The sequence below is a fragment of the Lissotriton vulgaris genome, chromosome 4_1, assembly GCF_964263255.1.
Source record: "Lissotriton vulgaris chromosome 4_1, aLisVul1.2, whole genome shotgun sequence".
Lineage (NCBI taxonomy): Eukaryota > Metazoa > Chordata > Amphibia > Caudata > Salamandridae > Lissotriton > Lissotriton vulgaris.
Window position 1 is genome coordinate 891,330,573 of NC_141691.1, and position 21,567 is coordinate 891,352,139.

The following is a 21,567-nucleotide window of genomic DNA, read 5'->3' on the forward strand; positions in this document are numbered from 1 at the left end:
GAAGATAGAGTGGACAGCGGGTCCGTTTAGCATTACGGTTTTCTAGAATGTTATTTAAACATAATGTACTGAGTTTGATCTGTCTTAAATGGGCAACCATAGTAAATCCATACGTCATTGTTTGTTCTTAAAACGAAATGCAAGCCGGGGCCAGTATGGGAAGCAAGTGTTAAAGGTGGTGGTCAGGACTTGTTTCATCCGGTGCTCAGCTTTGTTCTGATACGTTGCATGTCCTGAAACCTGGACCACATGCATTTAAATCATATTGTTTATGTTGCCTGTGCGCCAGTGAAATAATACAGACCAGGTGTAACACTACAGACACCAGCCAAGGGCTACTTTGAAAATATATATGGGCATGTTACATTTACAATGCATCCCGTAAATTAAAAGAACATTCTCTAGTCATTGTTTTAAACGTGGTCATATGTATAACTATACATGTGGAATAAACAGATTTTGGAAGTTACCGATAATGTAATCTAGAATATGTTTCAACTGTTCCTAACTTCTTGTGTAGCAGTCTGCATCACATGGTAGCCGTATTGTCCTTGCTAGAGGAGTCAGTTGAGCCCGCCTTGCCAAACTGGTTAACCAGATGAGCCAGCAGCCTGTGAGTGGAAACACAGATCCAGTCATGGAAAGGAGCTGGAAAATTGACATTCGTGTCAGATTGCTCGAAAGTGATGCTTACTTGGCGGATTCCACGCTGAGATAAATCGAGGCTGGCCTTGAGACCTGCAGTTGGAGCTGCTTTGATCAAAGGTGCTGACCGTGCTTTCAGCTACTGATGAAGAAGCTCAGGAATTTCGGTAAAATGGCTCAAACACGTTTGCTGCATGGAAAACATTTTTACTGTAGAGAGTGGATGTTCCACAAACTTCAGCACTGCCTCCAGGAAAAAAAACATCTGCTGTAGCAGCTCTGGTGTGGATCCATCTCCCGGGTCTCTTTCTGGGAACAATGCTACTACCGCCCCTTCTGGGAAAGGGACGGGTTGGAGGGTGCTTTTGGTTAGGTGACCTGGGAGTGATAAGACTGCGCTCATCACGGAGTTGTTGTGGCCTAGCTCACCAGCTGGCTTCCATTTCTCCAGGGCCCAAGACTCTGATACACTGTGCCTTGGAGGCTTCATTCGAGGACTGGTAGCTCAGATCAGCAAAAGCGGGCTCATGTCTGGTTATGAGGAGAAGCTAAAAGACCCAGCCGTTCAAAGTCTCCTGCAACCTGGGGAATGTGAGGGGAATGCATCAGAGGCATTTAAAAGGTGCAGTAAGGCTTTCTTGTTATAATAGTGCAAGATTTGCCTTGCATGCAGTGTTCAACCTTTTAACCTGAAAGCTTTTTTGCCATTACCTACTAATATGAATGAATACAGGTGTTTCAGCGCTCTCAATCATTGGTCTGTTCAGGTGTCTCTCATATATTTCACTTTGCCCGCCTCATGGTACCCATGTTGCAGTGGGTCAGTACATTTCACCCATTTGCTCTCTTGCACTTTCGATTGGCAGCATTTTGCTTGATCACATGGCAGAGCTCCCTTAATACCTTGGCTGCTAGAGCCATTTTCCTCCTGTGCTGAATAATGGAATATCTCATTGTTCATGACGAGCTCAGCTCGTCATGAGCACAGCTCAACTGTGCCTCATGACGAGCTGAGCTCGTCATGAGCAGCGAAGGGGTTAAAGTAGTGCACTTCAGGTCTCTCCTTTTTTTTTTAATGTTATGCAATATGCAAAATAAAGTGCCAATGTTTGCTATACAGTTAAATGCATAAACAAAATAAAATGTTGCTTGCTTGCCAAGGCCAGACCATTAGACATTGCCAATGCAGGTTTTCTTATCCAGTTTCTACATAATTAAATAGGCTAAATTGGCTGCCAAGACATCTTAATGGCTTAAGTCGTATGTAATTGGTTTGGATGGTGATTTTATGAATCATTTCCCATGATGTATGTCGTAATGCATAGCCGTGGGTGAATATAACTATTTACACTATTAATATGTGTGTGGCTCTGTGTGTGTGGCTCTGTGTGTGTGGCTCTGTGTGTCTGTGTGGGGCTCGGTGTGGATAGCTTTTTTTGTAGGTGGCTCTATGTTTGGGTGGCTCTGTCTGTGTGAGGGTGGCTCTGTGTAGGTGGCTCTATGTGAATGACTCTGTGTGGGTGGCTCGTGTGGGTGGCTCTGTGTGGGTGGCTCTGTGTGGGTGTAAATGCAATAAGTCATGTATTTGCGAGCGATTAAGCTATTGGCATTGTAAATGACAATGCCATTTATTTAACGATTAAGCTATTGGCAATGTAAATGACAATGCCATTTATTTATGATTTTAAAAAAATAAATAAAAATAATGAGCAATGCCAATCGCTCTACCTTTAATAATGCCGATACCATTGCATTGTAAATGCTTGTTCCCATATGGCTGGTGGTTACACACCTGATCTTGCGTTAAACAGAGGTGGTAACTCCAGCCAGCCCTTCAGAGGCCGGCACGTTCAGTTCCCGGGGAGGTGATGGAGTCCTAATCCTTTTAATCAATTTGACGCCGAGAAGCAAGTAATGGGTAATCGAGTCACAATGGACGGCAGTTGTGCTGTTAACATGTTAGATAAACACATTTGGAGGAACTGGGTTGCATTTTACACTGATTTAAAAATTATCCTATTTGAAAAGCCGGACCGTCGCTTTACAGGTGACGGAAAACAGATTATTTGTTATGCAAGTGGAGTGTAAAATGCCAGCTCTAAGTTACAGCGTTTCCACTTTTTTTTTGCTGTCAAAATGTAGACATTTCCCTGCTTGGACTTTACAAAATATGGACCATAAAAAGTATGCCTGTTGCCTTGTAACGTTTCAGTGGAAAGTTCAGTCCCTTTCAGCGTGGAGTACCCTCGTTTAAACTTTGGAATGCCAGGGCCCAGGGGCTGCGGGGCAGCGATGACACGTGCAGATGGATGGCGACATTTCGATCGCTGGCTTAATTCGGTTCTCATGTGAGTAGCCTAGGGGGTGAGGAGGCGGTGATTCTCCGGTCTGCTGAGCGAAATTAATTTATTTGAATAGCTGAGTGTTCCTCTGTATGTACCTTGCCAAATGTCGTATTGATTGCTAGTCGCTCTTATTAAATGGGAAATAAATAGATAGTTAAATAAAATCACATTTTGCCCCTTTACTGCCTTTATAAAAAGGTGACATTTAATTAGCATATTTCAAGACCCAATAGTCCTCCAAATGTGGCCCTGAAAGTAAAAGTGATCTGCACACAGAATCACAGTTAATCTCCATTCTCTCACTCATAACAAGCATTGGGTAACACTTTTTTTTACAATACTGTACAGAATGGCTAACCAGTATTTGCAATGTAATAGGTCTCCCATTCACAAGAGTTTAAGCGATTGGCATTGTAAATGACGATGCCTTTTATTTCTGTTTTGATAATTAACACATAAATAAAAGGCATTGTCTCTTACAATGCCAATAGTTCAAACTCTATTAAACGTAAGACCTATTTCACTTCAAAGAAGCCGCCGCAATTGTCCCAGGATGCTTGGAAAGTGAAAGAGCGCATGGCGCGCTGAATGTTGCAGGAAAGCTGGTCCTGCCTACAGTACAGAAACTCATTAAAGAAAATAGTGCTTACAGACCAAGTAAGATATTCCGTGTAACAACACAAGTAAAAGGGCCAGTCCACATGGGAGGTTACAAATGAAGACAAGCCGGTACTAAGGAGGGACTAACAAGCCTATTAACAAATCAGAAGCCAGCATTTACTAAGGACAAAGACACAAGCCAATGAAAAATATGGATGGAGAGTGGGCGAGTTTAAGTCCATACTCAAATACAGCGTGCCTCGCAAAGCAGCATATGAACTTCCAAAGTTCGACCTAAAAATGATTTTTTAAAAGTGCTATTACACGCAACGGGTGGTGGCTGGGAGTGGACGGGGCAGCAAATGACAACAGACGGGGGCAGGAGGGGCGAGTGAAGCTATCTGACAGAAGAGGGCTGGTGGGAGGGCTTGGGGCTGAAAGATAACTGAGGGTGGGAGGAGTTGAGTCACTAAGCCTACAATGGAGCAGGCAATAAGGGCTAGGACAGCATGCTGACAACAGAGGGTAGGTAGAGCAAATGGACAAGGAGGTGGTGCGGATGCAGGTACAGCAAGGGAAGGTTGGCAAGGAGGAAGTGGGATGGGCAGGTGAGGGAGGAAAAGAAATAGGAACATAGAGGGCGGAGGTACACAAGGAAGATAGCTGTAAAACAGATTCTTATAGAGTGCTTTAACCATAAGAGAAAAGTAGTACCTGAAAATTGAGCTGTGGAATCACACATGCAATGCATCCATGACCTGGGGGAGGGACAAACACAAGAAGTGGAAAGAAAGCCTACGGAGGCTGACAAAAGGCAAAATAACGAGTTACAATGAAACCAACTAATGGCAAGCAGTAGGCGGGCTCTAAGCATGTGGTAACAGGTCTCGTAACAGACTGCGCATATGTTTTAGGCAAGACTTAAAAACAGTAAGGCATGCAATGGCCAGTGTTAGATTTGGGGGTCTCTAGTTGGCAGAGATGGGTACCTTTGACCAAAAAGGGACCCTTGCGTCTAGTCAGGGTAAGGGGGGTACCCTCCTAAAATAACCCCTGCTCACCCCTTGGTAGCATGGCATGAGCAGACCGGCTTATCTCAGAGGCAGTGTGTAAAACATTGATGAACACATACAGTAACCCATTGACAACACTGCAGATGAAATAAGTATTTTTATATAGACTTCACACACGACCACAAACGCCAAAAATCCACAATACTGTACTTCAAAAATGGTAGAATTAGCTTAGTTCTCTTAAGATGGTTAAATGCGACACTTTAAGTTCAATGTACCTTTGGATGCGTAACGCTATACAATGAAAGTGTTGCAGGGAAGGTGATGCGTTGGTTCCTTACACGCAAGAACGGTGATGCGTCGGGTCCCTATTGATGCGTAGGGGATTCATCGGTTCTTCTCGGAGTGGGGAGGTGATGCGTCGGTTTCTTACGGCGCTTCCGTGGCGATGCGACCAGCAGCGCCATGATGCGACGAAGATCCATTGCAATGAAACAAAGATGACGTCTTCTTCTGGATGCAACACGATGCGTGCACGGCCGGTGGCCGTGCGGCGACTCAACGATTCTTCTGAACGGCAACAGGCCCTGTGACATGCTTCCTGGTGATGCAGTGGCGTCTAATGCAACATCGATCCTCTTCTCTGGTAATGTGAGGCGCTTCGGCGATGTGATGCGACAGCTTCAGCGGCGGCGACACGCTTCTCCGTTGGTGTGGCGGCATCTGATGCAACATCGATCCTCTTCTCCGGTGATGTGTCGATAGCGGCTGCGGCGACAACACGCTTCTTCTTCGTGAGTCATGCTTGCGACACGCAGTCCCTCAGAAAGCCCAACACAACAGCAAGCACTTCCAAAGAACTCTTGGGTAGCTGGTTGGTGAAGTCTGTTGTCCCTGAGACTTCAGCAGGAGGCAAGCTCTATCTCAAATCCTTGGAGATCCTTCACAAGTTGAATGAAAGTAGTTAAAAAGTACTTTCTCCTCTCTTTGGCAGTCAGGCAACCACTGCAGGCCAATCCCTCACGCTTTGGGATAGTGTCTCCTCAGTCTCTCTGGTTCCTCTCCTCAGCAAAGGTTTCTTCTTGCTTCCCAAAAGTGATCTAAAGTTCTGAGGTCTGGGTCCCCCTTTTTATACACAGTTTCTCTTTGTTCCCTGAAGGCAGAGAAGCCTTTGCCTAGTCCAAACCAGTTCTGGTCAGTCCTGGTGCACTCTGTTTACATGACTCCTTCTTTCCTTTCACTGTGCAGGGCAGGGACATCAGATGCACCACAGGAGGTGGAGCCAGCATTGTGGCGGAAAGGCACCACCCTATTCAAGTCCCAGGTGCAACTCCTCCCACCCATCTACTTGCAGATCTCTCTATTCAGCCCTGTGCCGACTCACCCTGTCTCCTGGAACCCCCAGTCCCTGTCACTCAAACTCCAGACAAGGATTATACAACCTAGCAGAGGCAGGCTTGGATAGTTAGGCAAGAAAATACATACTTTCTAAAAGTGGTATTTTCAAACCCAGAATGTTAAAACCAACTTCACTAAAAGACACACTTCATCATTCTGAGTTCAGGCATACTAAACTCGAATTTCTATCTAGTTCCCTGAGTCAGTTAGGATTATAAGATGTAATAATCAAACTGCCCATTCTGGCCTATGGGGACCAGTTAGCCTTGCAATAGTGAAAAACGAAAATGACTGTAATTCACTATTAGGACATGCCACACACATCAGGGCATGTCCTACCCTTTACCTACAATGCAACCTACCCTTGGTCCTACCAAAGGGGTTACTAATATGCAGAAAAGGGAAGGTTTAGGGACTGGCAAGTGGGTGCACTTGCCCAGTCAGCATGGCAGTCCCAGACTGCACACAGGCTCTGCAATGGCAGACCTGAGACACACACATTTACAGGCTGCTTCAGTGGGTGGCACAACCAGTGCTGCAAGCCCACCAGCTATGTCCTTATTCCATTGGCTTGAGGTAATATTATACCCTCAATCTTCTGGCCATCACAGTTAATGCGCACACACAATATATTCACCTTGCTTCAGATTCCAGCATCGGTTATCTCTATGCCTCCACCACTTCAAACTACGTCCGGTTTTTTAATCTTAAATCAACCACCTTGCCTCGACCCCCGCAATTTAGCCCAATTCGTCCTCGCCTACGGCCACACTGCACACTGTGCATGTTATTTCACTTGTATTTGTTCTCTTCTCTTTTCCCAAAATAAATGTGCATGAACAGGACTTTCTTCCACGCCCATATCTCGCAGATAAACTAAATCTGTCCTTGGTATGATCTCATAAATGGGACTATTAATACAAATGACATGTTGCGCTATTACTAGTGTTGAGTATGATCGCCTAATGTAACCGTTATCTTTGTCTTCTTTTCACTCCATTTTTCCTTCCCTAATTCCATCATGATTTTAGTATGTTTTCTGTTCTGTATTAAATGTTATCTCAGGCTTACAGTATTACAGTCCTGATGATGATCCCAGTTACCCCCGAAATGGGATCGAAACGTCGTAGACCTTAAACAGCGTGCACACAAAACAATTATATTTCTATGTGTCACTGTTGTTTCTACGTACCATGCTTGTCTCATCATGTATAATTAAGAACAAGCAACCTTTCTGTTTCACCTGATTGTTTTACATTTTGTTTTGTTCTTTATGATTTTTTTTGTTATAATTATCACTTGGTCACCCTGTCACAACTGTTTGTGTATTGCTTTGCTTTGGATACAGGATTGTATCCTACTGGATATTGCAACTGTCCTTTGACAGAAAATCCATTTATTTACATTACATTTTCTATTGTGCTGGGTAGATCATATAGAAATGACTCTATTCTATATTTATTGCTTGTTTTTGATTCCATTGCATTTACATGGACCACTGTTCTATGAAATTAACTGACACCCTAGGTCCTTGGTTACCTTTTAGGGTTCCCTTGTCTTTAAATAAACGCAAGTCCACCAGCAGCATTTGGTTTACAAGCCCTGGGCACTCTCAGTGCACTGTACTAGGGTCTGACAAGTAATCCAAACAAGCCAATCATGGAGTCACTAATCCATACATCAATTTACCATAGGGAGAGCATATGCACTTTAGCACTGATCAGCAGTGGTAAAGTGCCCAGAGTCATAAAACCAACAAAAACAGGTCAGAAAAAATACAGGAGGAAGGCAAAAAATTCATGGATGACCCTGCAACAAGGGCCAAGTCCAACATGCAGACTTATTGACGTTGCCAGTGCTTGTTCACAAATGCCTTTTATGCTTCCAAGATAGTTAATTGTTGCTTCTAGAAGTGTGTACGATGCATTGTGATGGCTAATGTCATGAAATTGCTATTTGATATACTTGCAATGCCTGGCATCTGCTGTTGCTACTGTAGTGAAATGCTCCCTTTTTAGGTGCAAGAATTAGACTGTCATTCTGTGGGTGTATACACACTTTCGGAATGAACCGATATGGCCCAGTACCATGGTAAAGTTTATACCTGACAATTGTATGCTAAGATTTCTGTTTAAATACACTTTATTTGCTAGAAGTTTGTAATCAGTAATACACTTGCTGTACCAGACAAGTTCTAACAGATTGAGTGCCCTGCAGTGAGTCCAGACTGTCATGCACCAACACTACAGCCGGTGGCTTAAACGCTCGTGCTGAGACGTACAGTGATCAGAAGGTCATAAGTAAACCGGAGAGCCTTCTATGGTTCCGAGGTGGTTACATTGAGTATCATTACACCCAAGATAGATATGTGTGTGTGTATGTATATATATATATATATATATATATATATATATATATATATATATATATATATATATATATATATATATATATATATATATATATATATATATATATATATATATATATATATATATATATATATATATATATATATATATATATATATATATATATATATATATATATATATATTCGCTCCAACCACAAATTACAGCCGGATTCGCATAAGAAGACGAGGCAGACCCAACTTGGTGCTATTTTATTTTCTTAAAACGCCACCAAAACCCTCACGACGCGTTTCGGCAGATTCCTGCCTTGATCACATGACAACATAGTCGTGAAGCACACACCCTTTTAAAGTGCAAGTGCAATAATAAACATAAAAGAAATATTCACATGTTCTATGGTCTGGTTTTCTTTCTCGGGTTACATCAACCTTTTGATTATTAAAAAAAAGAAATGTTAAATACAGTATGTAATTTCTGTGATATACACGTAGATAGTATTTGTAAAATACATTGACAGCAAATAATTGTAAAATACAATTAAAAGGTTGTGCTGCAAAAAGGAAGAAGGTTTGGTGATACCTGTAAAATACAGTTTTTCTTTTTTGTAATGCTTTGCTTAAATGCACAGTCATATTGTCAGCATCACCCAGTGTAACATATATTTATTTTTTGTATGTACACATCGCCACTACCATTTTTATCTACAAATAAAATCACTGACTGATTTCCCAAGTACATGTGTTTTTTCAACTTTTCTTGTGCTCTGCTTCTACAAAGGAAAACCCAATGATTCACCATATTGGTGTCTTATAAGTGAAAAGTGCTGAAGTGCATAAATAATAAAGTGCATATATAACAAACTATCATGTTTTCTTCACCAGTATATGATCGTACTGATTGATAGGTATTATCATAATCTAGTACTTTCTCTGACTTTTTGATCGTCTTATTTCAATGTCAGCTAGTCTTTTTCGCAGCAACTAGGAACGCAGGCCAAATGGACAAATCATTAGTTTTATCCTAGTTCAAGGACATGATTCCCACAATTAGTTAAAAACATCCTTTGTGTTGAAAAAATGTTTTAAAAAACCAATTCATGTCCTAACTAAGAAAATTAAAAAATCCATTTATCCTAAAGTTATATACAATATAAAAAACCAATTGAAATCATTGTTAAAATTCATCAATTAATATCATCATCGACTAAAATCCTTAATAATTTATATACGATTTCAAAATAGTATTTGTGCAAATAAACCATTTTTAGAGACGTCATAGACACATATAAATCCATTTCCCCCCCCACACACATTTTTTTTGGGAATGTGGCCTGACCTTATTCCTCTTGATCAATCTGCTTGCTCATTCTTCTAAGACTGATATTTAGATTGTATGGCAATGTTGGTATAAGCGCTGATTTGTTCTTATGCTGGTTGCTAGTCTAGATATGTATATAAATCTTCACCCATATTTAACTCATTGGGCTGTTTACTATCCAATAGTAAAATATAGTGTGTTTCCAGACGATGCAGCATCCCCTCCCTGTCACCTCCTCTTCTTTAGATGGGGACACTATCTATCAGATAGTATTTTAGATCTCTTGTTTTTCCCCCATGGTGTTCCTTGAAGTGACGGGCTACCGGGTAGCTAGGGTCACTGTTGGTTATCGCCCTAATATGCTGTAATATCCTTTGGTGCCCCGGCAGTTTCGTGCTTCCAACATATCTGAGATTGCAGCTACATTGCAAGATGTATACTACATATTCGCTTTTGCAAGTTAAATGTTGTTTAATCATTTGGGGTTTTGAGCCAAAGGCCGTCATATAAGATGTTTTATTTGTACCAAATGTACATGCTTTACAGCTGATACATTAAAAAAAACCTTCCTTGCCTTAAGCCAATCTGTACTACTTTTACATTCCGGGCTACTGGTTACTAGAATATCTGCCATCGATGTAGACTTTCTGAATGTTATGGCAGGAAATTCAGGAAGTGAGTTGCCAATGACGGGGTCCTCCTTTACTATGTGCCAGTTATTCTGAACTATTTGGCGCAATATATATATATATATATATATATATATATATATATATATAAATATATATATATATATATATATATATATATATATATATATATATATATATATATATATATATATATATATATATATATATAAATACACATGTTATTATTATAACAAACAGTTAAGGGTTTTATAGTAGGGTGTCTGTGTAGGGGAATCTTTTATACAGGCGTGCCACTTCTTGTTATAACTTTATTGTCTTTCAAGCTCTACTTGAAACAGACTCCTTCACATATTTTACCGCCACCTGTCCGAAGGATAGCCATAATGCTAATGTTACACCACAGCCGCTTATCAGAAAGGTTGCTATGGTGGTAATGTGGCAGTACTGGCACTTCTCAGCCCTCCAAACCCAGTGAGCATGACTGCAATCTTAAATAACAAAAGTGTGCTGCCCGAAAACCAATGTTCAGGCACAGAGGGTCAACATGGCCATTTTTAAAGGGTTTAAAGTGTACAGGTTAAACGTATTAGAAAAGATTTTCAATGTACATTCTGTATGTTGTTTAACCGCATTTGGATGGGTGGTGGCATAGGGAAGCGTACAGGGATGACAGGTGGATAAAACATGCACTCTCATGGAGTGCTTTAGAAAAAGAAAATCCAAGAACAGAAGCACACTCGGTACAGTAGAAGGAGCCGTTCGGAGAGGTGGTAAAGAGGCTATCCTTTATGGGCGGGACAAAGACATTCTGGGCAGTCTAAAAGAAATAGAGCCTGCGAATAGAAAGTAGTTAGACAGTTGTTTCGGCTGGAGGTGCTTTAGGATTAGATTCTCAACGAAGAGGTCGGCCACTGGCCCTTCCATGCGCTTCGGAACTCCAAGGATGCGGAGGTAGTTGCGTCTAGCGCGTCCTTCATAGTCGTCAAGGAGCTCTCCCATCTGTGCCTGTTGCGTCTGCAGCTGGGACACTTGTTGCTGGAGAGTGGAAGTGTCATCTACAAGCGCCGCGGTCTTGACCTCCACATCTCGCACCCTGGAGTCCATTTTCCGGAGATCTGCTCGCAGCAGGGTAACTTCAATATTGACAGAGTCTATTCGGGTCTCTAGCGACGAGCGAACTCTGGCTATCGCCTCCATCACATCTTTTAGGGCAAGCTTCATTCGAACAGGTGCGCAGGGAATTATCTGAGCGTGTTTAGGAATGTCGCTTGGAGCAGGTGCATGGGGCGGTTGACAGCGAAGTTGCCATTGTTTAACAAAGTTTATTCTTGTTGACGGCATCAACTCAGGCTCACAGGAAACGGCTAGATTAGTTCACGCCTGGAGGTCACAGGAAGTTCAAGGTTATGTAGGAAGTCTACTTGGGGACTGGTTAGTAGTTGTAGTAAAGGGTGTATGAGATTAAAAGTCACAGTTACAGTTACTGAGCGGGTACAATGTTACTGTATTAAGTTATTTTGGGGGACGGAACATTTTAGCGGAGGCGGTAGATTAATATAGGTGAGTTAACTGTATAGTGAGGTTTTAGTTTTGTTAGGCAAAGGCCTAGTTTGTGTTGTTCACCTGTTTCAATAAAGACGCCTTTTTCACACAGCTCTGGTGTCAGTGGTCCGTGCTGCTCCCCTCTTCCCCAAGTGAGAGCACTGTGAGGAGAATGGCATTTACTAGGTTTACTTTTCCCAATGTATATAGAGCTAACTCTGGACTTCCCATTATATGAGAATGACTTCTCAAAAGCCTAATTGGTTGGTGAAGCAGAACCCAGGCCCCATAGTGGTTTTGGCTCTAAAAGTTAGAGCTCTGCTGGCAAACACTCAATTTTGATTTATTTGGTAGCATGCAGATTCTTGGCTAAAAAGTGCAAGTGCGATGGGTGGTTACGTTTCTGGCAAGCTGTCCTGTGAAATCTGTTTACCTGAAACGTCTTTTGACCTTACATGCCTCAATTGTGTCCAAGAGAAGGCACTAGGCACCATTTCCCAACCGATATCTGAAGCGCGAAGTAGCTGAAGCCATTTCTGATCTTGAGATTGGTAAGGTAAAGAAAATGCTTCAAAAATTCCAGCCAAATGTGTCAACGTTGTTCGGTATGGCATTTCTAACTATAGATGAACACTTCACTGTGAGCCCTATGTGATTCAAGTCGTCACAAACCAATGGTTGAAAAAGGCTGGTTGAAAAAAATCAATGGTTGCAAGGAGCAGACTGAAAGCCAGAAATATATATATATTATTTTTAAATTGTGATCAAGAGGAAACAAAATATGTAGGAATAACAATATATAACGAGTAAAGTTTAATACGTTGAATATTTTAAATGTACAAGGGTTAAAATATCGAATTGACAATATTCTAAGGTGCAGTAAACTGGATCACAACCACTGGGCTAAACTTAATACATTGAAAATATGCTTTTAATCAAAAATGCATTTTTATGTATTAGGTCACCTGTGTGTATCTTCCAAGTATTTATTGTACAAGTATTCAGAGCAAACCTTCATGTATTATGCCCAGAATGTCATCTGTTAACCACTCTTTTCAATCAGAAAGTTTAGGATTCCAACCTCCAAAACAGGATTTGGGTTTTCCTACCTAAGAATTGCCATATTTTATTATGCCTGTACTAGCTAAATTTTACGTCCAAGTGATTAAGACCTGCTCAACTGAGCCTGCAGAAAAATGTGCCCCCTCGAGTTACTATTCACAATCATTATTGCGTGGCTCAGTGGTTAGAGGCGGCAGACCCGGAAGCTGAGATCGGCCGTGGACCAGGGTTCGATTCCCCGCCTCGGCGGGTCTCGGGCTCAAAAATTCCACGGAGTCGACAATTCTCGCTCCGGTGCCTACTCGACTCACGGGGTCACACTCTGCGACTCTGGGCAATAGCTTGCTTAATCTCCACTACGGCCCCTCGCGGCGGGATGCCTGGCTTTCACCTTGTGGATACCTGGCCGGGATATCTCACAGGGGAATACCAGGACGTGTTCCCTAAGCAAGCGCCTTGGGACCCCTGGGTTAAAGTGCGCTATATAAATCGAAACACATTTACATTTACATTTACATTATTCACAGCTGATAAGTTCAAAGTTCATCTTTGAATTCTATTTGCAGTTGAGACAAATCACTTTACAGTCTTGTATATGTGCAAAAGTTAAGCTAGACTATAGATTACTCATGTTTTATTTGAGCCAATACTGCTTTGTTGGTAAGAGATTACATTAGAAATAGTGGATTAAAAAAGGTATACTTGTATTGAGCCACATAATGATTGTTTCACCGTTTCACTGTTTTTCGTAAAACGCACGATATCCTCTGCGTTAAGTTTGTTTACATGGACACTGTTTTCTGTAATCTCCCTGACATGAATCCAACTGGTGTTTTACTCCCTTATACCTTCATCAAGATTTATCAGTATGCCTATCTATGATAGACCACTCTGCTTTAAAGTTTCCCTTGCTTTGGATATCCAGTGTCTCAAACACTGCATGCATGTCATCCAGACCTGGATGTCCAGCACCTCCTTGAAGCGCAAACTAATAAAGACAGAATTCCTGTAATTTGCCAAGAATAACAAACAAAAAACAGTACAAACCTGACTCAGTGACATGTACCTTGACTTCTTCTGTCACTGAATGCAAAGTCACTTGGAGTCCCCCTGGACACCACCCTCACGTAACGCTTTGCCCAAAACAAAGAATGGCTGGTACCAGCTCTCTTCTAACGAAAGTGAAACTAGATCTTCCATAAAATGATGTTTATGCTGTTCCAAGTCTTTGTAGTCTTGATGGTGGAGATATCTTGCTCCATGTTTCCCAGACTTCATACTGGCACAATTTGAATTCATCCTGCATGTTGCAGCACATCTCATTGAGGACCCAAAGAACTATGACCCCATCACACTCATCTTGATGGGAATCTATTGGCTCTAATTGCATGCCAGCACCATTTTCAAACCTACTGCATTTTTTGCAAATCCATCGTGACCAACACCCCGCTTATGTTGCAGATAAACTCATCTTTTGTGGTTCTCAGCAAATCTAAGCTAGGACACCATCAGACTGCAGACTACGAAGTTTAAAAAAAAAGCAAAAAAGGATATTGTCTTTGCATTTATACACCCGGGATCTGAAACAACTTTCCCGTATCATTCTGGCCCTCCCTAACGCTGCTCTAATTTAGGAAAGAGTTGAACACTCCCCTCTTTAGGGAGAATACATCACAAGGTATTAACCATAACGACCAAGGTACCTCTCCTTTGACATTTGACTTGTATTTTACCCTGTACAGTTCTTTGCTGCCTTTTAGTTTGGTTTGCACTTTAGAAATACCACATACATACATACATATATAAGTAGGGAATTTAATCATTTTGCTAAAAGTTCTAATGGACTGTTCTACTCAAACGCAAACATCCAAAATATAAAAAATTCATCTCAGTAAATAGCACATAATGTTTTGAAAACGGGGGAACCAACTGAGAAATCGAAGTCTGAAATAGAACCTCATACGTGACTTCGTCAATTTACATTTGAATTGAGACAATTGTTATACATTTTGTATTTTCAAAAACTTTTTTTAAATCCTGCACCCTTTCCAAACAGCTGATGCGGAATAGTCGTCCAAACTATAGTGCGATGTAAGGGGAATCTACCAGATCTTCAAGAGAGGACCTTTTAGACTGCCAGCGGGTCCAGAAGTGAATGGGAGGGTGGCCCTCTTGCCACCGCTTTCTACTACCAACAGGGTTTATATGTATTCTCACTAGATGGCGCCAGGTGCTGTGGGCTTTCCTGACCTCAGCAGGCCAACCTGCTGGACTTCACAACTGTGAACTGGTCGGTGTCTCTAGAACCAGGGACCTTTGATTTTCACCAACACACATTCTGTCCTTTAGTGCTATAGTAGACATATTTACCCCTGTTCTTCAAATTACCCATGTTGGGCAGGTAGTAAGCGAAAACGGTATTTATCAGGGAGGAAATGCACTTACTAACTTAATTTTCTATTTTCATTTTTGCAAAATTAAATAATTGGAAAGATTTTCCATTCAGCTTTTTTTTATTCTAGACAGACACAAATAGATGAACATTTTAGAACGTTGTTACTGCATTAATAAGAGCTCCACTTGCCCCCTAATAAACCAGTTTCGTTCGAACCTATGTATTTGTGCATTTTCGCCCACTTTATTTTGACTTGTGATTATTCGGAAGGCTGTGTGGCTCACTTGACTATAATTAGCGCTTTCACTGTGGTTCCTGCTGACAATATTTTGTCTGCTGTTCGTTTCATGAGACAACTACATATGCTCATGCTCGCCTTTTACAATGTAGGGCCTAAAATGATCTAGTTGAATTTTCTCAGTTGTAGTCTTAAGGCAAAATATATCTTTAACGTGGAATGCGAATTTTCCTAGTCTTGGTGCTGGTAAGTTCCAATTCTATTAAGGACTCTGAGGCGAGGATTATGCCATTCTTTCATCGCTTTATTCTCTACAGCAGCAAGAAAAAATAACACAACTACTTTTCCCATGAACATTCGGGGGAAAGAATAAAGTCAAACATGAGTCCTATTACAGTGTCAATGTACATGTGTCTCCCATCATGCTCCACTGTACTTGTCTCCTCCTCTTTCTTCGCGCGAAGCCAGAACATCCGTCCACTCACGCATCTTGTTTAGAATTATCTGCTCTTGCAAAAGAACACACCATCAGATCCATCCTATATCAATAGAACGTCAGCTTTAAAACAGGAAGAGCAGTACACCGCAGAGCCATAAGCGCACATTCGAAAAGAACATAAACGCTTTACTTACATTGTATACGGGGAGGGTACACTTCCATGAAGTCACTGGGGGGGATAATCCTCGCCTCCGAGTCCTTAATAGAATTGGAACTTACCAGCACCAAGGCTAGGCAAATTCGCATTCTATGTCAGGACCGGAGGCTTCGGATTATGCCAGTTCAAAGCTTATCGACCACCAATCTGGCCACATCAATAACTGGCTTGAAATAGAACCTCTTGAACGTGGAGTCCGAGGACCAATCGGCCGCTCTCATCAGATACTCCAACCGAGCCCCAAGGGCAAAAGCTTTAGACACCATGGCACCTCGCGTGGAGTGAGCCCCAAACTGTTTAGTATCAATCCCCGCCTCCTGCATGATCCAACGCACCCAACGGGCGATCGTCAGTGAAGTAACTGCCTTATACGGTTTACGCAGGGCAATAAGCAGCTGCCGCTCACCCGGAGGGCGAGTATCTTCTGTCATATCCTCATAAGCACGGAGGCACTGCACTACGCACAGCTTAGGGGAGCCCTGAAAAGCCGGGTACGAAATGACCCTAGTATGCGTTTTGGTCCGTCTGCTGACGGTAAAGGAAACTCCTTCAGGAGAAAAAACCCTGGCCGTTACATCCAGCGCTCGGACGTCCGAGACACGCCTGCAGGACACCAGGCACAACAGCATGGCCAACTTAGCCGTCAACTCCTTACGTGTTAAAAACCTGTTCGGTTGCCAGGAAAGGAACAAATTCAGCACTCTGTTCACATCCCACAGGGCGGAATACCGAGGCTCCGGCGGCAAGGCAAGCCGTATACCCCGCAAGAGCCTACAGACTAAAGGGTGTTCGCCAACCGGGGACCCTTGAACCAGGTCGTGCCCCGCAGACACCGCCGACCGGAACGTGTTGATCGATCGATAGGCCAGGCCCTGATCAGACAGTTCCGCCAGGAAATTTAAGACACGCACTACAGGTGCTCCCACGGGATCCAAACCCCGTCGCACACACCAACGGCTCCACCGGAGCCAAGCCGATCTGTAGCGTTTGGTCGTGCTGTCGTCCCAAGCCGTGGAGAGCAAGTCCTCTGCCGTTCTCGAAAGGCCAGGCAACGTCCAGCGTCGCCGGAGAGCCTCCACGCCATCAGGCGCAACGAACCCTCCAGGACTAACCTGTGGGGCGCTCCCTCCGGATTCAGCAGAACGTGGGGAGACTGGGGGAGTAGGATCGGAAAATCCCAAGAAAGTTCCAGAAGAACCGGAAACCAAAATTGCGACCTCCACCACGGAGTGATCATCACTACCTGTGCCGACTGGCGGCGTAACAACGCTGACACCCGCGTTATCATTGAGAACGGTGGAAACGCATAGCCCTGTATTCCCGACCAGTCTTGGAGGAACGCATCCGCCGCCTCCGCCAGAGGGTCGGGGCGCCAGCTGAAATACCGCGGGAGCTGGTGGTCCAAGCGGGACGCGAATAGGTCCACCGAAAACGGGCCCCAAAGGTCCGAGAGCTCCGCAAACAGGGTAGGGTCTAACTTCCAAACGCTGGCGTCCAGGATATTTCTCGAGTGCCAATCGGCCACCTCGTTCTGACGACCCGGCAAATATTCCGCCGTAACCGACACCTGGCGGTCCAGACAAAAGTGCCAGAAATCCCTGGCCAGGTCCGCTAACATCTTGGACCTGGTACCGCCCAGGTGGTTGATGTAACGGACCGCCGACACGTTGTCCATCCTCAGAAGGACGCAGGATTGCACTCTGTCCTTGGTCCAACATTGCACTGCGAAGGAGCCCGCTAGCAACTCCAAGCAGTTGATATGCAAGGACTGCTCGAGGGCAGACCAGGCGCCGCCCGTGGAGAAGTCTCCGCACCGCGCTCCCCAGCCTGAACGGCTGGCGTCCGACTCTATCACGATATCTGGGGCGGAACCGAAAATCGCACGGCCATTCCAGGCTTCCATGTGCGTAAGCCACCACTGCATTTCGTCCCTCATGTCCTCGGACAAAGGAATCAGTTGAGAGTACGTCAGGCCCCTCCGCAGATGGTACGCCTTCAAGCGCTGCATGGCGCGGTAATGAAGGGGACCCGGGAAGATAGCCTGGATTGAAGAGGACAACAGGCCAACTAGCCTCGCCAGGTGGCGCAACAAAATCATCCGCTTCGCTAGGGGTTGTCGCAACTCGTGTCTGATCCGCGCCATCTTCCTGGCCGGCAGGCTCAAGGTGGCCGCCACCGAGTCTATGGTGAAACCGAGGAACGTAGCGCACTGCATGGGAACCAAGAGAGACTTCTTCTCGTTGATCACGAACCCCAGGCCTTGCAAAAGGTTGACCGCAGACTGCAACTGTGATCGCAGTCTCTTGGGGCACTGGTCCATGAGCAGCATGTCGTCTAGGTAGACTATCATCCTGACCCCCTGAGCCCGCAAGGCCTCCACCACCGGCCGCAACACCTTTGTGAAGCACCACGGTGCTGAGGAGAGCCCGAAAGGAAGAGTGGTAAACTCGTAAACCTGACCGTCCCTCCTGAACTGGAGGAAACGCCGATTAGGGGGAAAAATGGGAATCGTTAGATAAGCGTCTTTCATGTCCAGCCTGACCATCCAGTCGGACTGTCGCAAGACGTCGCGCAGTAGATGTATCCCTTCCATTTTGAAATGCCGATACACCAACCACTCGTTGAACTCCTTCAGATTTATTACGGGGCGACTGCCCCCATCGACCTTGTCTACTAAGAAAAGATTGCTTATAAAACCTGAGGGGTGCTCGCAAGCGCAACAAATCGCCCCTTTTTGGAGGAGGGCAGCGACCTCTTCGCTCACCAAAGCCGCATCGCGCTGGGAAAAGGTAATGGGGCGAGGACGCTGTAGCTGACACGGACGGCCATGGAACTCCATTTGGAAGCCCTGAACAGTCTGCAGCACCCAAGCATCGCTGGTAAGGGAGGCCCATGCAGGAAGAAACTGCGCCAAGTGCCCCCCCACTTTCAAACTCGCGGAAGGCAGAACACTCACCCCGGCCACCGCCTTGCTGTGGGCCACGCTGACCTCCACGACCTCCGAATTTCTGCCCTCTCGTGGGGTCGAAATTATTGAACTTGGCCCTGTCCTGGTACTGGCCACGTCCGGAGCCTTGACCTCGATCCAAGCTGGCGCCCCGGCCGAACGAGCGGCTCCTGCCTCGTCCGGCCTTGTCGAAAACCCGGGCGCGAAAACCTTTTTAATATTGGACTGGGCACGATCCAGGGACGTGAAGGTGGCCACAAACTTCCCCAGTTCCTTGATGAACGGGTCACCAAACAAGCCCCCCTGGGCTACAGCACCCGCCTCCGACGAGGCGAGGTCGCCCAGCTTGGGATCCACCTTGATAAGCAGGGAGCACCTCCGCTCCATAGAGAGGGCGCAGTTGGCGTTGCCAAGGAAAATAATGGCCCTCTGGGCCCAGTTGGAAAGGACCTCCGGGGAAATCGCGTCACCCGACACCTTGGCCTCCTCCGCCATATCCAGGATCTTGGTAAGGGGCCCGACAGCATCCAGAAGCTTGTCTTGGCAAGTGCGCCAGGATCTGTCGATACCCTTCCGCGGGTCCTTGACAAATTTCTGCAGGAAGGTCGCCATCTTCGGATCGATGTCCGGGGTCATGGCCACCTTGCCTTCCAACGACGGCCGGGGACACTCCGCGCGCAGGCGGCTCCTAGCATCTTTGTCCACCGGCTTCCTCAGCCTATTAGCGACGTACTGGGCCACCTTGTCACACGGGACCCACTCTGATGAACGGGGGTGGACGATATCGTCCGGGTCTAGCATGTCCGACGGACCTGCGGAGGATGAGGGCTGAGAAGGGAGCCACGACCTGGAAGAACAGGCCTCCTCCTCTGAGTCCGGAGAGTCGTCGTCGTCGTCGTCGCGCTGCGGGTCCAGAGACATCGCAGGTGGAGAAAGCGGTGGAGCCTCCGACGGAAGAGGAGCGGGAGGCTGTGCGTCCTCCAGGGCCTTGAAGGCACTCTTTACCCTGGCGAAAGCCGCCGAATCAACCCCCTCAGTGCAAGGCTTCTTGGGAGGAGGCGGGGTAGGGGACGAATCTGGCCCGGAGGCCGGGACCGGCGCCGGAAGCAAGGCGGCAAACTTGGCATAGGCCTCGTCCAGGCGCGCCGAAAGAGGTTGTTCCAGGGGGACCATAGCCTGGTCGACCGCGCGGTAGATGGAATCGTCGACCGCCTGGTAAAAGTCATCGTCCAACGAGACATAGTTCAGGGGGTCCTCCTCCGGATAATTGTCTGCGTTCCCCTGCATAGCGAGTTAAATTAGGCTCTAGCAACGGGGACGGCAGACAAGACCAATGACCCTCCTCAGGGCGCTCTATTGTCTGGGGAGTCCCAGCGATATGGGTGGCCAGAGGCACACAATGAACGGGCAAAGCCCTGGAAACGCTGCAGCCCACAGATTCTCGGGGCGCCTCCCGGCAAAGCGTTCCCACAGCACAATTACGACCCCGTAGGGTGTTCGTCAAAAGTACAACCCAAAGGGCGTTCAGAAGCAAAGGGGAAACCTAATTGCGACCCTGCAGGGTGTCAGAGCCGGGAGGCTAGGCACGAGCCCGCTGGTGACAGGAGCGCGCCAGAACACTCTAGAAGCTTCTGGGAGCGCCCCTTCAGCAACGAGACACCGGCCCCTGGTGGCCGCGCCACCACACCGCACACTACTGGGCAAAGATCGCGTAAGGAGCGCACTAGGCGTCCCGCGACCAATCAAGGGAATCTGTGGAGAAAGAACAGAAACCCGACACCCGGCCCAAAGGCCAAAGGCACCACTCAGAAACCCAAAACCCAGGAGAGAAGGAAAAAACCAACTTAACTTGCTGCGAGCAGCGAAGAAAGAGGAGGAGACGAGTACAGTGGAGCATGATGGGAGACACCTGTACATGGACACTGTAATAGGACTCATGTTTGACTTTATTCTTTCCCCCGAATGTTCATGGGAAAAGTAGTTGTGTTATTTTTTCTTGCTGCTGTAGAGAATAAAGCGATGAAAGAATGGCATAATCCAAAGCCTCCGGTCCTGACATAGAATTTGATTGTCTGTTTTGAACAAAATACATCTTAAAATGTTCATAGTTTTAAGCATATGGGTGAATCGCCGATTGCGAACACGGTTTTGACTGGGTCGATTTGCGTGAATATAATTACTTTACACTTAATGCCAGCTCACCATGAGGACTGCTCGTTGTAGAGAAAAGACCGGCCATTTATTTGCTGCGCCTTATGTATTGAGGGAAGTGGGGATTGAAGTCAGACTAAATTTTACATTACACCGTACACCCTTCTCCATTCTTTTTGCTGTGACTTATTTCTGGAAATGTCTCCGTCATTTGTGCTTATTGTTTTTCATCT

General features: G+C 45.2%; 1 protein-coding gene across 1 annotated transcript in view; it reads left to right on the forward strand.

Moving 5' to 3' along the window:
- RAB12 (RAB12, member RAS oncogene family) overlaps nt 1-21,567 on the forward strand; it is a 199,230-nt gene that overhangs the window by 92,094 nt on the left and 85,569 nt on the right. The gene's annotated exons all lie outside the window — the stretch shown is intronic.